Raw genomic sequence first — 18,805 nt, 5'->3', positions numbered from 1 at the left:
TAGCATATTCAAATGTTTTGCCCTCGCCACACCACCAAAAAAGTCACTCAAACCTGAAAAATATGTCAGGTGATTGGTGGCAGTAGAACCACTTCTTAAAGAATGAATTCTTGTGTATGATACTTTCAGCAAAGGCTAATGTTCATTTTTGTGTATTACAAATGAAAACATTCTAGGGGTGAGTCCACATTGTGTGGCTAAGTCCACATCAGTGACCAATGTAAATGTGGCATACGAACAGTAGATTTTAAGAAGTCCTTGCTCCTAGCTTGTGTCCTGAAATGGAAGTATTTTCAAATAGCCAGAGTTGAAACCCTTGGTATGTTGACAAGTCAACTGTTCTCACTCCTCTGCCAGGAATTTCATTCCAAACTCACAACAGTTTTGGAATTTTAGGAGTCAAAGATTTCACTCAGTTTGAAGTACATGTATTCATACTGTTTTGCAACTGCATACATTTTGGAGAAACAAGGTACGAGTAAAATTACTGAAACTTGGTTGGACCTTCTCATGCTGGATAAGGGTACTATTTAAACACTGACTTTTTACATCTTACATGTACATGTATATCAACAAATTTTTGTTTCTGATATTGACGAAAAAATCTACATGCACCAAGTTTGTACATGTATTGACTTCCATATTTCCCCCACTGAACAACCAACTGAAACATAACAAAGCAAGAGGTATTGCCTTGGACTGAAGACTATCATGCTCCATGCAGGTCACATTTGTCAATCTAAAAAGAAATTTTTCGAAAATTTCCAAAGAAATGAACTAGGTTTGTCTCAAAAACTGATGCAATCTACCTTGGTCATGGTCAGTGGTCTGGAAACTGCAGTGTCAGTAAGCCGGTGATTTAAGCTTGTCAGTTCATAATATGGTCAGCTCAAAAATTACCTCACAATGGATAGGAAAAAATTCATGTAAATCTAACTTCAGAGATAGTGGACCTTATGTAGGGCTGCTAGTCTTTTTTCTTCTTTGTACGCTGGCATATTTTTTTTACAATGAAACACGACACAGGACAAAAGTAGAAGTTAGCATTTCTTTTGTGGATGTATTTTTTCCGCAGTTGATATTTCTAATCAGACAGGTTTTTCTGCATATAAAAAAGCAAGCAATGTATTTAGTAAAATTGCAGCGGGTGATACTTTCTTATTGAACAACTCTGTCACTTAAATAAAAACCAACATTGCAGAAAAAGTGAGAAGCAATGAATGAGTCTTGCTCCCTCCATGTACAATGCATTGCTCGCCAATTTCAGGCAGGACAAATCCAACTGAAGTGATCAATGCACACAGTAAGGTGGGGCTGGAATGGTAACAAATTTGATAAGTTGAAGTTGTTTCCGGTGACAAAGTAATAGTGTGTACTTGATGTGGAATAAACATTGGAAGATAAAGATATTTATCGAAACAAGTAAGCGAATCATAGGGACTACTTGAGTAGCTTAATACTCCTTGGCTGAATTCATTTTTTGGTCACCGTTTCCAACAAATAAACTTAGCAGTGGCTAACATGGTGGTCAGAACTGTCGGAACCTGGCTTTTGGTCTTCATGTAATATATGGATTAATTAAGCAAGTAGAAATAAAGTCAAAGGCATTCATTGATAATGTTATTGTGTGAACTTGAAGCAGGGCCCAGGAAAATCCATTAGATACTTGGCCAAAGTTCTTTCTCTTGTTTTTTAGTGCACGTCGAAGCTGTTTTGGTGAACTTGCTAACTGAAGTTCTTCCCTCAACCCCCTCCAATGGAAGGAACACGAAAATCATGCATATGCCGCACTGACTCAAGTGTCATTAGTCTTAGAAATGGTGGTTCCTGTTTGAAATGTCTGCCTCAGAGCAGACACGTGCAGGCAGATAGTGCGATTAAAAAAACACTCTCACATGTTGGTTGACGGTTGTCGGATCTTTTTTTGAGGTAAAATAAGACTGATAACAATTTCAGGGAACAACAGATGTTTGTTGTGACTGTGCAAGGCAGTGAAGACTGCACTGTGTGGCCTCTTGATGACAGCCAGTGAAGGAAACATTGTGTTATGGCGTGCTAATGCCTTCTTGCATATGACTTGTGGATCATGTTTGTCCCTTTGAATACATGTGTATACAAATGCATCATGCTATGTTGAGAGAATTGCACCCCCAGCACAAAGCCCAAAGGCAGTAGACATTCACTCATGATATGCCACATTTTGAAATGCCAAGAGTCCTTTGGTCTTTGGTAACGGCTATGAGCCATGCACAATGCAGTGTACCACCAAGTCCTTAAGGAGGAATTCATTCCTCAATTTCATGTGATATTCCATAGTTAATCTGTTCTTTACTGTTTACTAGGGTCACACATACTACATGTAACTGTCAGCTTTGTACATGTAAAAACATCCAACATTTCTCAGACATCAAATTACAACTTTTATTGTCGGCAACCCCAGTCAAACTGTTACATCCTTATATTGTGGGAACATCATTAAGTGCGGGGATGTTGACTGTTTTTCACATGTTGCACTGCAACATGTTTTTTGTTCGGTAACCCATATGAGGTGCACAGTAGTCCGAATCATTCTTGACATCATGAAATCTACAGTTAGCAAGTTTGCCACAACATGCAATCAACATTTCATTTAAATGGTGAACTAATATGATGTGTCATGCTCTTTGTCAAATCATATGCTTTTGAAAAGCTAATTTCATTCTAGCACGGAGTCAGTGAAGTGATATGCATTTTTTTTAAAGTACGGTTTTTCCTGGGCCCTGTTGAAGTTAGCATGTGAGCATGTGCAATATCTGTGATTATGTAGACCAGTGTACACCAAACTGCCATGAGATTGTAAGGGTGTATGAGAGCAACACATGAGGATGCAATTGTAAAGTGCATGAATTAATGAAAACTTCAATTAAATTTAGCATGGAGTACGGGACAGGCTAACCCCGTGTCATTGGATGCCACAGTTTCTATGGATACCGACAGGCAGATTGCTACCACATTGTCCACCAAGTCACTGAGCAGCATGGTTGCTCAGAAAGTACGACACACCAGGCAAAATGTACTGCTTTAATTAATTGAATACAATTTAAATGGAAATATCAGCACTTTCATTAGTCCTTAATTTAATAATTTATAAAAGGTGGTCTCCAAAACAGCACTTTAGTCTTCAAGAACATATGTGGATAACTCTAAAAAAAAGTTGGCCGCATTTAAAAGGAGCAGTACGCAGGAGTTTGGCCAGTTATTGAAAGTTGGACATTTGACTTTTTCCAGAAAAGCACTGGAAGTCAGGGACTTGTTAGTTGAAATAGAAACCATGGGCAGAAGCTTGCCAATAGTTGTCACACTTGCATGTAACAGGCAAAGTAAGGTCACAGTGACTGCTTTTCTTTTACTGAAACATGTTTTATTCATAAAAGTATCCACTTGCTTGGATATGTTCTTGTGGTTTGCAATTACAATGTATTTCCAAAGCCACTTGCATTGTAGCGAATGAAATAGATGGTCGAACACATTGTTGAGAACTTAACACAAGTGATGTTATGTCATAGTCAAGTTTAAGTCAAAGATCAACCATAAATGAGCTCAGGTGGTTACATGTACACCATGAATCCCATATCAAACACTTCTGAAAAGTTGCTTCAAAAGTGATCTTTGCAACACACAGCAAGCAAAGGTAATAAGTTGAAAAACACTTTAAGTCCTTTTAAAACTTGTTCTTGGAAGTTGCTTCAAAAAATGGACTTTCTCAAATGCAGAGCTGGAATTTGTCGATAAAGAAATGGATAGAAATTAAAAAGTGCTTAGGAATCTACTGTGGTGACCTTTTTAAATTGAAATGGTGCCATTTAAAACAACAAATGGATGGAATATTTATCTACTTAAGTTACGATACATTTAGTCCTTGAAAACCAAAACGAAGGGTGCAGTTTTTCACTTTGCCAAGAGCTTTACTCTTTTTTTCCACAAAATCTGATATTGAAAAACAATTTTAACACCTGAACTCAGAAAGCTAATTGTAGTTCATTACACTGGAGCATTAATTGGAAGCCCTCAGGGGATAGTTTGACCTCAAACAGAGGGTGAGAAAGTGTACAGGAAAAAACCCAGTAAAACTGACTGTGGATCTGTAACATAAACAATCGGCAGTTTTTAGAGTTAACTAGTGATGGTTACACACAATAAGGGACTAAGAAAACTGCCTAATAATCAGAAGACATTTAATTTGTCTCAGAAAAACAAACAAAATGTGACAAATTTGGGAACATTTTATTTACAGGATCGCGACGATGATTACACTGTGAACAACTGAATATCAAATGGAAGCAATCACAAGTTAGGTTGTGAGAACTTTCCTTTCTTTTGCAATCAGAGTGGTGGAAATACATTGTCATCTGCTGCGGAGAAAAGTCAACCAATTGTTGGAGTTTATGGGATTCTTATTTATGTTGCAGTCAACTTAGGCATTTAAGATCAAGAGAGTTTGTACACATCAAGAACAACTGATTGCGAGTTAATGCAGTGGGCAACTCACTGGACCTGTTGGTGTCTGTGGGCGGGAACACGTGGCCCACACCAGGGGGGACTTGTATGCACTAGGGTGCTTTTTTTTTTGGTCGCTCTTTTCAAGTTCAAGTCCATTGTCAAGTTCAAAGTTAAGGTCAAGTCCGAGTTCAAGGTCAAGTTCAAATAAAAAAACAAGTAAAACAATGCATTTGTTTCTTTAACTTTTTTATTCTGTGAGGGCGCTATCATAACATTCAATTTACCCAAATGAAATAAGTTTAGAACCTGCTTTCAGAGTGGCTTACAAGGGCGCTACAGAAAAGTCAATTTTCCAACTCCTCTATGAAAAGTCCACTTCTGTTTTTTTGGGGGGGGATGTTGTCAGTAAATACACGAAAAATTGAAATAAGTATGTTTTATGGGTTTTTAACGGTGTACAAATACGCTGAATTTGTGTTCGGGAATGGCTCCAAAAAGTTTGTAATAAAGTTTAGTCTTTGTTCCCCTTTGTAGCAGTGTACCATCTGTGCTAAATGCATAACTTATTTCAGGGATAGTGGGTCTAAAAACCAAGACCTAACACAGGCCTGCTGTCCATTCCAACCAAAAACTTAAAAAATGCTACACAATAAGTTGAATTTGATTTTAAAAAGAGCTATGTTGGAGACGGTTAACAAAAAGCATCAAAGTTCTGAAACACAGTACCATCAATTGCAAGGAACATTGTTCCAATGATATGGGAAAAGAAATCCTACCCTTTAAAAAAACAAACTGTTTTTGCAGCAAAAATGTGAAATGGACAGCAGGCAACATCACCCACCAAATAAACTTGTTTTTTATTCAGTCACAATTGATACAGATCTACACTAGCACATCACACAACTGTAGGAAAAACTTCATATTTCTTTCTGTTTAAATAACTTACAAATTACTTCAACCAGCAGTAAAATACCATTTTTGGCAAGGTTTAAGTTGACTGGTAATACAGTCTTTTTTAGATGAAGGAAGGCTTATAACTTCTAAACTTGCTATCACATTCTTAGACTGTTATCTTGCCAAAGTGAGAATGTAGTATGTTAATACCTCGCTTTGTTTTGCCATAAACCACTTTTAGCAAATCCAGTTGTAGAACCAAGTAGGAATGTCAAATTAAATGCAAACACAAATCGTCAACATAATCGCTGATTTACTAAGGTTCTAAATCAAATGTATGTGTACGTGATGTGCTAGTGTAGATCAAAAAACTAAATACTGTTTATACAAAGTACAAATTAAAGTAACTTAAAAACTAATGAACCAGGCACATGTCCTTTCTTTCCATGTGTCTTTTCTAAACTCAATAATTCAAAAAGTAGAAATGACCACAAACTCTTATGTAAAAAACAACCAAGAGTGAATGCTACTGACTTTATCCATGTGCACTCTTCAACTGAACATTTCAATCATTTTTACCTTTATTTCAATCATGTGCCTGGTTTCATATTGTTGCATCAAAAAGTACAGCAAATCCATGGCATCATCATTTGCTTTAGTCTTTACTGAACTGTAATGTTCTAGTAGTATTGGTAGTTTCACAAAATTTTGGTCATTCTCAATGTATCCGGAAACAGGAGAACCATTTGACTGGTGACGAGTGGTAATTGGAAAGTTTCTACCAGACGACAATATATCTAACATCTAGAGATACATTTGTCAAACATAAATGCATGCATGGTGTCATTTCAATGCCATGGATTTGCAGTTTTCTTAGATGTGTGTAGCCAGTCTTGAAGATGAGAGTTCCAAAGGGTCGACATCAACTTGAGACATCAGTGATGGGGTTGTCATCAGAAGCCTATGCTATCAGAAGATTGCCGAGGTGCTGTCAGTTGTAATTGTGACAAGTTACCTTGTTACCTTGGGAGGAAAAAAGAACGGAAACATATCAGGAAGAGTACATTACATTTGCTTCTTGGCAGGGTACAGGATTTTGTCCGGAGAGTTGAGTTGAGAAATGACTTGATTGGCCAGGCAGATCTAGCATTCTGGTATGGGGTAGGAGCCCAACGTGGATGTAACCTCCCTCCTAATAACTGACAGACAGTATCCTTTGAATGAGGAAGCAATGGAGAGGCAACACTTGTTCAAGCATTGCATGACAATTATCTCTAAGCATTTATTATGGACACGTGCACCCTTGAAAGGCTGGCCATTTCTGCAAGCAAGGCCAAGTCCGTCAATATCGGATATATATTTTTCCTCACTGGTTTTTACATGACTTCTGCCATATGTTTTTTGCATTATTTAATATGAAGGTTTCACCGTGTTTTTGCAGCCGTATACTAGTTATCCTGTACCCTGCCTTCCTGATTTATAGCTTTTCCATTAAAATACAAAAAGAGTTATTGTAACATACGATATCCTTTCTTAAAGATACTGATAAAAGGGAACTTTAATTAACTCAGGAATAGTTTGATCCAGTTGGGGCAATGGATTTCCACTCAAACTTTTACAGCAGTGAAATATTTACCAGTGGGAAGTTAAAAGAAAATGTTCCAGTGTTTGAAAGAGTAAAGATTAGGAAATGAGCAGATATGAGGATACGCTGTATACCTGAGGCAGATATACTGCATGTGGATAGATCCACAGATGAGAAAAGTGAAGATTGCAGTAGGAGCTCTGAGGATAAAGGAGAAATTCAGCCCCATCACCAGCTTTGGGCAATCAAGAGGGCCCAGGTACCAGCTAGGGGGCACGTCATTAAGAACAATAAAGGTTTTAGCCAATTGGGGGTCTAGTTAAAGGGGGGACTCTAGGGCCCCTTTAGCCAATGGTGTAGAGAAATGGCTGATTCTTTTTACAAGGAAATGTTATCCCTTTGAGGCGATATGTCGCATGTTCATTCAGATGTTCATGGAGTGGAATACACAAGAAAAATTTCTAGTGAAATTCAGTTTCTCTGCGTGGGCACCATGTGACTTGTAATCCAACCAGACTCTTCCTTTTCCACCAATGAGGTGGTCATTATTCAATGAGCAATAAGTGTGCATGTACAGTTAATGTGCTCACAAAGGGTTGGTTCACTGTCAGCAAACTACAACTTGCAATGTGTGAAATTATTATTCACCACTGGCCATTTGCAATTTGTCTGCTCCTAAGATTCCTTCCAGCAAATCCTACATGTAAGACAGCGAGTGATATAAATGAGTAACTTAAACTTGAAGCACTGATCTGGAAATGAGTTGCTGTAGTTGCTATACTTAACTTGTTTCTCTGGTATGCATTAAAGTCCAAGCTAGCAATTCAATAAGAACTTGCCTTCAGAAGTTCCATTATTTCAGCAAGTTTAGAGTATGAGAGACTTTCTCCTACTGCCATGTGTACATAGATTTCTTAGTCAAATGATACCATATGTTGAACAAATGTTTCCACACCATGTTACATGTACTTTGCTCAGTCAAACCTACAATTATAAATTACTTGTCACGAACAAATGTTAACTTTTGTGCTAAAGTCAATAAAAACCTGATCTTTCCCCTTTTTTGTGTTTTCAATGCTGTCTGCACCGACAGAAAGGCTAAAAGCTTTTTGTTATTTGTTCTCTATGAGGGCAATCCCCCCCCCAAAAAAATACAAAAAAGTGCAGCATCTTCTTGGAAAGATAGGCAAGATGGAAATGATGAGACAACAAACTATAAATGAATTGTCTTCCAAATGATGTTCCTTTGTAACAGGATATTCCACGGCATATTTAGGAATTATCAAAGATGTTTTTTGTCAGAGTAAAAAGTCCTATGAATTTTTAAGTTTTTATATGCCAAGTTCCATCTGATGTTGCAAGAGTATGCCACAAATTACCACTCACAAGGAAACAACTGTACTACATCAATATAAGATTTCAGTCCCCTTCTATTTCACACTGATTGTTCATTAACAATTTTCTTTTTTGCTTGAATTTAAAGTACCAAATCATACATTATATAAAAACCAATGAAATGCAGCCACCAAATATACTAAATGTAGTGAGACACACATACATGTACACTGTATCTGCCAGTCAGGTCTGGTTCCCAACTGACACCCTGATTTGAGGCCATTCCAGAGATCCAGTACATTCTATGTAAGTGTGTAGAGCTTTCAATATTTGTCACTTCTTACACGGCTGAGTTTCTTTGGGGCAAAAAACCTTTTCCTGCAAGCCTTTGAAAAGGAAACCATGTCATGTTGTTTAGTTACCACAGCCATCTCCTTTGTGACGAGGCTTCGCAATTCTCCATTTCCCATCAGGCAACGTGCCATGATATTCATGAACTGTTACAAGTTACCACTTGCCACTGGATGGAGAGATGTCATAGCCTCATGTCTCTGCCACTGGGTGGAGAGACATTGTGATGAATGGTCCATTTCCACTGTGAGAAGGCAAACCTTGACAACCATCACAGTTGCTGTTTGATGCTGAATGAAGAGAGATATGATCAACTGTTACAAGTCTCCATCTGCTAGTCTCTCTCTCCATCTGGAGAGGCATTGAGGGTTTATCCTAGCTCTGCATCTGCTAATTGGTGGAGAGACTGATGAACTGTCAAACATTAGCTGCTGATGAAGGTGGCATAATAAGGAACTGTGACAGTTACTTCGCTACTGGCTGGAGATACATGTATGTGAAGTGTGCAGCTCTTTATAGATGGAGAGGCATCACTGGGTTGAACTATCATAGTTTTCCATGTGCTACTGGGTGGCGATAAGTCACTGATGAACCATCGAGGTCGCTACTGCTGACTGAAGAAAGATGCCCGCAGATGCCCAAATCCTCAATATGCAAAAAGTAACACTGAAGGTGGCGATTGTGAGAGTCAGCATTCGGCCTGCATTCTATGGCTCTCGTCACAAGAACTTAAGTCCTCCAGACTAACCCCTCATCACTGATGTACTTGAACACCTCAGCAGTGGCATGGAATTGGGTACATCTGAGGTTAGCTGCTCTCACATAATCTCATAAAGACCTGAGCCTACAGTGGATGACTGCAAAGCCTTGATCTTTCAGCACTTGTTCTTTCTTGCCAGCCATTTGGAGCTGGAGAAGCAACCCAGGTACATGTAGGTTATGAAATAATTCTCCACCCAGTATGTCCAAATCTGGCTTTAATAGTTTTGAACTTGTTATAGACAGCCACAATCTTGTAAGGGAGCTGTTCTTTCCATTACCGAAGTCTGTGTGGAAACTGCTCTCAGCTTCACAGTAGTGGGCCATCACCACTTGCCACAATCACACTACCTGACAGAATCAGATTTTGATGGTTTCCTTTGCTAGGCTTACAGGTGTTACATGTAGAGAAATTTATACAATTACTCATTACTATGAGGGTTTATAACCAACTTCCTGTAAAGGAAGGTGTAAGCATCTTGACTTCTCTTCCAACTACAGTAAGAAACGTAAAAAAAGAAGTGGGAAACTACATGTATGATCATAACATGGCAACCAAGAAAATCTTATCCAAGTGTTTGAAAACACGTCAAATAAGCATGCATAATTAAATAATGGAAAATGTACTAAAAATACTACCACAGTACTACAAATTTAAACAATGCAACCATTCTTTTACTTCAACCCCTGAAACTGCACCCATGCTTCATTTAACTTTCATTTTTGTTTTGCTATTTTAAATTTGTACTTTAGAGCCTTTTTGGTTTCAATCCAATGTACATGTAAATTTCCATGTTCATTAGCAAAACTGTGATGTCATTTCAAGTACTGGATCTTAAACTGCTGGAAATTTGCATCGTAAATTTCTGTCTTTAGCAATTGTTGTGGCAGTATATGGCAACAAGCCAGTGAACAACCTTCTCTCAGAAATGTTTTGGATGAGAAAATTAGTGGTGCCGAATTTTAATACGAAGGCCTGCAAATGATCAGTGGCTCCTTTGATTTACACTACAGCACCCTCACTTGTACAGAAAAGCTTGGACAATTTGTGTGTGTGTTGAATAACATGCACCTTTCAGCTACACTTCACTCTAAAAGGTTTCAATTTTTTCATGAGATGAAGAATATTCACAAGTGAGCTAAGTCAGTCTGACAAAATTCATTGCATGCATCCTTTAACAAGGTAATGATTTTAAAAGATGACATCATGCATACAATTGCAGATACAGTGCTTTTTCCAGCGAAATGAAAATGCAGTTTTGATTAAGCTCAATAGTTTTCAGACAAAGTAAAATGTTGAAACAGATCGCCACAAAATTGGAGGGTTCATTTTGCTCATTCAAATAAAATAATAAATATTACGTGTATAGTATCTTGCTGAAAACATTAACCATAACAGTCCTGAAACCTCCAATTCAGTAAATAGGGTTAAATATTTAAAACAAGTACTATTGGTAAAACATAAGGAAAACTAAGCCAGAGATTGTTGGCAAAATGTAATATTCTGAAACAGTTTTTTGTCATAAGTTAGTTCCTGTACACTGATTCTAGAACACTGAGGACAATGGGTGTGTACAAAAGAGTATTTTAACCGTCATTTTTGACACTGTAATTCCAAAAGGTGTGCCCAAATGTGCTTCACCTAGAAATACACCAGTTAACTCATATTCCATCACAGAGCATGTGTGGTGTCAAAATAATGGTGTCAATAATAATCAATCTCATTGCCCTCAAGAATTTACTTCAAATAGCACGAGTCAGATTTTGCAATAACTTCCTCAATCCCCCCCCCAGAAATGACAATGGAATCTTCCCAGTCAGAATTACATGTCTAAACATTTATAAAAATTTTAATGTCCTCCAGTCTCCAGCTATTTGAAATAAATTCTCCACATGATTCTCCATTCTAATGTCGATACATGCATGTTACACACGTGACATTTTTCCATGAAACCTGGACAAAGTCATATTCATGTGCACATTCATAATGACGTTGAAAAGTTTTTAAAATAGGAGGTACATGTATTTGTTGTTTGAAGTGACATACATGTATGTGTTTAATTAACATCAGTGGCTTTCTTGCCTGGGAATGGTATTCAGATCCAAATCCATAACATCTTTTTCAATTAATTGTGCATTTAAAATAAGGATTTTCCTTCTCCAAAGCCCTAATACTGGTAGAATTTTGTGAATAGACACTCTTATCTGTCAAAGTTTTGTGGAAAAATGTTACATATTTGCAAAAGAATGACTGAACAAAGAAACATTTACTTAGTGAGATACTCTACACGCAAGAAAAAGACCTCCAGAAAAAAGGGGGAAAAGATACCTTGAAATGTTTGCTATTTTTTTCATTTGAAAACACTTTCCTTATAATGATATGAATAGAAACCTGCAAAAGTCACACGGCAATAGGTGAAATCTCAGGATTAATCCACATACATATAAGTATGGTCAGTGTTTATCATATGTGAAACCATGCACGGTTGGAATAGAAAATAATCAAGGAAATATGACAATGTAAACCGCAATGAACCACAGCTTGGAAAAGTAACACAGACGTAATTCAAGACGTAGACATCATCTGCCAATTTTTGTGCTTCACTTCTCAGACAATAACAGAGAAATAGGCTTTATATCCTGCACTGGCATGACCACTACATGTATTGTGCATGTACATGATTTCATCGCTCACGTTTTGACAACTCATTTTTTGAGCAACGTTTTCAGAATATTCAAAGATGACAATGAAAGTATTTTGCATGTAATAACAACCGAGGACTCTTTGGCAAAAATAGCCCTCAACATAACTGAGGACTTATAACTCATTTCCCAAATTATGTTTTTCATCTATCTAATCCAACTTTTTGGTTTGAAATAAAAATTGCTTGGCAACTCCTGATGTGAGCACATAAATGTACAAAAACTTTCACTTTCTCGAAAAACAGCAATTCAAAAGCAGTTCCTCTTTATAGTTCTCCTCAGACATGAATTTATACAAGGGGCCTTAATGAAATTACAGTAAAGAATTGAGAAACAAAAGAAGAATTCATAGGTTTGATTCAAGTATTTTAGGAAGAGAAGGAAGTGAAGAAAGTGACCATCCCTAGCTGCCAAACACCAGGAAAGCACTGCAATTTTCTCATTGCTACCAGGAATCCTAATATTACTTCACACAATCTTAACTCTTTTCATTGTGAGAAGTATTATGCCTCTGGCATTATTGACAGGCACTTTTTATGGTTTGTTTTATTCAGTCTTGCTAAAGCATTAAGCATAGTGCTCGATGGTTTGAAAACAGTGTGTGGTGGTACCGGTAGAGCCAAAGTTATCAACAGATTTTTCTCATTGAGAGTAACAGCCCCAACTGGATCTCATTCTACCTGATTGTACTGTACATGTACAACATATTGTACACAATTTGTGCTTCCAGGTGCTGTAAGGAAACCAATTTCCAGTTTGATTATAGATTCTTCAGTCCTCAAAAGACAATGATACTACATATTTTTGCCTATCAATGGTTTTATTAGTGTACCGTCATTTTGGAACAATTGATTTGACAGCTACGGTAAAATCGTAATTTTATGGCATTTCAGAGTCAAGAGCCAAAAAATCCCTGCTGGAAAAAGTTCCATATCTATTTTAGTTTCAATCAACATGGGCTTGAACCAAAGAAATTAAAACCTTGCTCTCTTTTGTCCCATTCCATAATTACTCTTGGTATCCTCTTTATTGCTAATATCCTGGCTCCTGCTGTAGTGCACCGAGTTCTGAACGATTTGACATCTATAAAGATGATGGAGTGTACCCAGCTCCCTCCAAACTAAGCATGCTATATGGATGACTGTGAAGGACTCCAGTGTTCATTTTGGCCCCCATCTACATGTAACAAGCATTGCATAAATGCTGCAGAAGTCAAGGGGCCCATTGTTTTGCTGCCTTGATCCAAGAAAAACCCTTCTTTGTCGGTAAGAACAATCTTCTGTCATTTTCTGTCAAAACACAATTATTGAAGTATCTGCTATACTTCAGGTTCTTCAAATTGATGTCAGATTTGAAATTTGTTGCTGTATTCATCTGAAATGAGTTATCCACTTGCTGCCAATTAATTTTCCACCTGACAGTACTTGGAATTTTTGGACAAAATCTCCATAGATTTCAGCATGCTCTGTTCAGTTTGGATGGAATAGGTTACTCTAGGAGTAACTGGAATGAACTCACCCAATGATGCCCTATTCAGACTATATGGGAATGCAGCAGGTCTCAGGTTGTCTGATGTTGCTTTGTATGGCAGCAGCGTTCAAGCATGTATCACCACCTGTGAAGAGAATACAAACAATCATCAGTGATCTAATGATGAATAAAACTTTGAAAACGTCTTTCCATTTTTTGTTGTTTCCTTGCTGGTCCATTGCAAAATCTGTGGGAAACCATTTTCTTTACGAGTATTTTCTGACAAAAGCTTAAATAATTTAAGGCTCCCATATTTTCATCTTTGTAATCCATGCCTTTGTCATGACTGACAGCCTCTCTTACAAGCTCAAATATCAGAGATGCCACTTTTCCAAATTTTAATCGGAAATATGACTTTTTGGAAATATGTTTAAATATTGACCTTTGACACATGTAAATCGCTTGTCATGGACAGCTCGATGCCTACCAACTACCGTCATGACCATAAGGCTGCATACTTCCGATCATGTCATGTTTGTATCTTTTTGAGTAAAAAACAGCAGGCTGGCCTACATGTAGGCTGCAATGATCACGAAAGAACTTTGTTTTTATAGCCAACTACACGATGAAGATGCACGTTGTGTACATGCACGCAGACCCCTGCCATTAACCCTAACACTCCTCAGTCCTCCAACAGGTGAAGGATTGAGGAGTTAATACGTATAAAACCGACACCGTGTGATTTTCCAATTTTTTGGCATAGGCTAGTGGCATCTCTGAAACATAAAACAAGGTGTTGAGGCATCTTTATCAAACAGCCCTCCGCATTCTACCATAGTAATGGTGGTGTTAAGCCACATTGAGAGTTTTCATTCAATCTGAGGAACTATCCACTCTCCCCATTCTGTACATTCCAGCATAGAGTTTGAAGGAAGAACTGTGCTTACCTTTTGGGGGACCTTGATAGAAGCTCTGTGTCAACCTTCACAAAAGCACCCTGTCTATCAGCCAGATTGTCAAATCTAAATGGGAAGATACTGGTTGAAGAAAGTGACAATAACATCTCTCTGGAAAGATATCAAAATCAAGGGAGACTGAGGAAGAGCTTCACTTCTAAAATGCACTGCAAAAACAGGGCTGCCATGTTGGCATTACTGTGTACATGTACCAAAAAGACAAGTCATTCATGCTGTACATGGCCTGTGTACAGCATGCTTTACACTGCACAGCACAGTGCCACTGACTCCACATTCAAGCCTATTGTTCTGATTTCCACACCCTGCAATGCCCTCACAAAAGAAAAGCCCTCTGCCTGAGAACCAAGACCAATCAGAAAGCAGGAGTCTTTCATGGACCAATCAAGGCTCCCCTACCCTGAATTTACAGCAAGAATTTAAATAAATTCAAAGTGGTACTCTAATTATGAAGACAATTATCATAAATCTACAGTTTCAGTTAACATGATCCAAACTATGAATTGTGTCTCAAAATACACTGTAATATATTCCATTCATAAAGAGAAAAAATGGTTCAATAAGAGCTTTTGAATTACGCGGGGTGGGCAAAAAATGAAGAAAGGGTGATGATGTCATAATACATGCTATGACCCCGCGTGACGTATATGTTGGTAGACTGACCATATGACTGACCTTTGCCTTTCATGTGTACGAACAAATGCAGCCGGATATGGGGCCTGCATTATTCGTGCCTGTTATCTGTAGCGCCACAGACCCTATACGACTGGTATCCTGGGTTTGTGTGTATTAATTTTATTCCAAAATAGTGCCCCAACGAATGGTCAGCACCTTTTCGTGGCATTGATATATGGAACTATATTTGGAGAATAAAGTACCAGACCATTCTTTGCATGCCATGGCACGCAAATGTTCCCAAAGCCATTCTTGTCTTGCGAGTTTCTCTCTGTTACTTTGTGCTGAATGTTCAATTTTATGCCGTATTTACTGTCTGTTTCTGCCTGTTTCCCCACACTGTTGCAGACCTGCCAATAGTTTCAGAAATTCCAATGCGTAAGATTGTTTTGTCCGATTGAAACCCATGTCCATTAAAATGCATAAACATATCGTGATGTCATAAATAGAATAAAATATTCATGGTGTGTTTTTGGTGGCTGCACCAGGACATCGTGGAAAAATCCAGTTGTAGCTTTCCTGTCTTTTCCAAAAGGGGAAAGTGTACAACGAAGTTGGGTTTGCTTCGTGAACAATACATAGTCAGACTTCGTCCTCACCGAGTGGTCCAAGGTGTGTTCTGCACACTTCAGCAACGAGTATGTCGACTGTTCATACCGGACGAAAATTAGTCTCAATACTCCTAACAAGTTCAAGTTAGCAGAAGGGGCTGTACCTAAAATCAAGGCCCAGTCAATCTCGGAAAGCACACCACAAGTCATGATGTTGACTGCACTGAAACATCGGGTGGTAGAAAGCAGGGTCAGGGCCAAAAGTCTGGAGGAACATTCCAAAAGAGGCAGAGGGCCAGGGTATGTCATATTCAGTACTGAGCGTAGGCTGCTGGTTTGGCCAAAGCCGACTTGTTTTAAAAAAAAAATGAAAAATGGGGGGAAATATGAAGGAGAATGAAAATAAGGGTTGCCACTCTGTTACTAACGTTATTTGGACATGCTGGAGTGAGAGAAGTTGGCACTCGGGTCTTCAAACATTTTTACTATGTTTTACAGTCCGGCCTAGGCTACCTCATTTTGGGGGGAGCCCCAAGTAGTGCTGCATCCTTCTGCCACTATGTTTTTTTTTACATACCATTTTAATAAAAGTCTGTCATGCCAGTTGATGCTCTGAAAAAAACTGAATCTGGGACTGAAAAAAAAGTTCACATTTTGATGTTAAATACTTAAAAAAAAATTCGATTCCCTTTTGACTTTGTATCCAATGATGATTGTAAGGACTTGCCAACAATGGTGCACTATTTTGTACATATTTATTTCGGAATTTTGTTAAATTATCCTCTTTCAAGCACTGCATGTGGACCATTTCGTTTCAGATTCCTGCAACCTACCATCCTCAAGGACTGTCCTCAAGGACTATTGGTCATGATCTCCAGTCAGCTACAATCCATGGTTCGGTGAGATGTTTGGCAGGGATAGATTTGAGGCCATCTATCACTCAATGTTGCATGCTTCTGCCATTGATGCTAAATCAAAGGACAAGATCGAACCCTTTGTGAACACTCTTGTTGAAAGGTTCCAGTCTACTTTCTACCCATTCACCAATGTCTGTATTGATGAGATGGTGATTGGCTGGAAGGGGAGATGGAAATATAAGCAATACAGCCCATCAAAGCCACGCAAGCATCATATAAAGACCTTCGGACTTTGTAGCAGTTCAACTGGGTACCTGTACTATCTCCTTGTTTACTTTGGGAAAGAAACATCTTTCAACAAAGATGCTACAACTGGACAGTCAGAAAAGGTTTTTCAGTACCTTAACTCGCTCCCCCCTCACTAGCACTACCATGAACTGCTCTCAAAATCAATTATGCTGTTTATGTAAAGGTTTTTTTTATTGTTTCCCGCACCAGCGATTGGAACATTTTTTTAATAAGGGAAAAATTAATATTTGCACGTCTGTCAGAAATAAAGAACAAAAACTCGACCAATAAAACAGAGCCTTTTGTGTTCTTTCATTGCCAGTATCAGTCATTCATGCGATTGGACAAAGGATTTTCATGTTTGTGGTTGACTGGCGAATCACCGCTGCCGTTGTAAAGTAGCGCGGTACAAATATCACAGATGCATGGAAATATGGCATCGTCCATGGGCACGGATGACATAGGATTGTCATAATTATGTGGTTGAAGGCCCGTCATTTTTTTTTTCTCATCGCTCCCCAAATTTTGAAATGCTTAAGCAATGTTTTCTCATGATAATGACCTCACTTTTTATTTATTTAATTTTTTTTTCTATTTGGGCCCATGATACAGGTGCGTCTGCCTTAGTACCACATTATTTTCCAGTGATAATAGATACGGCACTATTTTGATCTCTACTTCCCTTTGAAAATATTCTCCAGAGCCCTGAATTAAAACAAAAGGAATCTGGACTAGGCCTACACAATACTTACGACTACATGTAAAAACCATCAGGGTAAAAAGCCTCTAGAATGACAAAATACAAAAAAGGAATCATGTAGGAATCAACATGGATATTCAAACCCGCTCACCTTCAGTTTGCAAACCATCATCCTTATGTGCATGGTAAGCCACTGCAGAAATATGCCATATTTATAAACAGGAAAATAGCGGGGTACATGTATGAATGCTGTATCAATTCTGTAACAGTTACTATTTTTTTAATTGGTGCAGTACATGAGAAGAAATGCCACATTCTTTACTTTTTTCCTGTAAATGACCCTGCACATGAATCAACATACTTTTACAGCTGCAAGTGGTGTACTGTTGAATGTTTGCGCAATTAAGTTAAAAAAGTTGCCAAAAAGGAACTTTTTTTCCGACCAAAAATCCATCCAGCTTGGGCACGGTTGCCTTGTTTATTTTCACAGTGTGGAAGTTTGCATCATCGTCATCTATTTTACCGAATACTATCCCTCAAAATTGAAATTTCTTGCTCCGTCTCAACAAAAATAATCTTGCACACAGTTAGTATGATGTTATTATCATGTAACTGAGTGGGTTTTAAATTTTTTATTTTTGTTTTAGGAAAGGAGTACTAAACCACACACAATGCCCATTCTTTGATTACTTTTAATGAACGAACTTTGCTTTCTTTGCGGAAGACTAATGAGTAACAATATTTTGGGGCTTTCCTCTATTTTCCAATTTATCAGATTTACGTATTTGTTTAAAAAGTTGCACCATATTAATGTGTATGGGGGAAAGTGGAGTGCACATTCAGTACATGATGTAGTTCTGACTATTCCCTTTTTATTTTGAGGAATGGATCCTTTTTATTTTGAGGCAGAATATTGGTAGCACCTATGTGTATGATGGTATGATGTACGTGAAGAATTTAGTTGGCTCTTTTTGTATTCACAATGTCCAGAGGAATTTATTTTCATGTTGGCGACAAAAGAAATGTCAAGTCGATCAATTTTTGTTCACACATAGTGAAATTTGTTAGAATAATAAATGGAAACCTGGTTAAGTTTGATGATTGTACATTGTGTCAGTGATTACCAATTTGTACATGTACATGTAGGTTGGTTGTATCAGTCAGGTGCACTGGAAAAAGAAAAA

This window comes from Acanthaster planci, linkage group LG02 (genome assembly GCF_054643075.1).
Source record: "Acanthaster planci isolate LZ-2023a linkage group LG02, COTS_SCS, whole genome shotgun sequence".
NCBI classification, from domain to species: domain Eukaryota; kingdom Metazoa; phylum Echinodermata; class Asteroidea; order Valvatida; family Acanthasteridae; genus Acanthaster; species Acanthaster planci.
The sequence above is the reverse complement of the archived record's forward strand: the minus strand, read 5'-3'. Positions refer to the sequence as shown.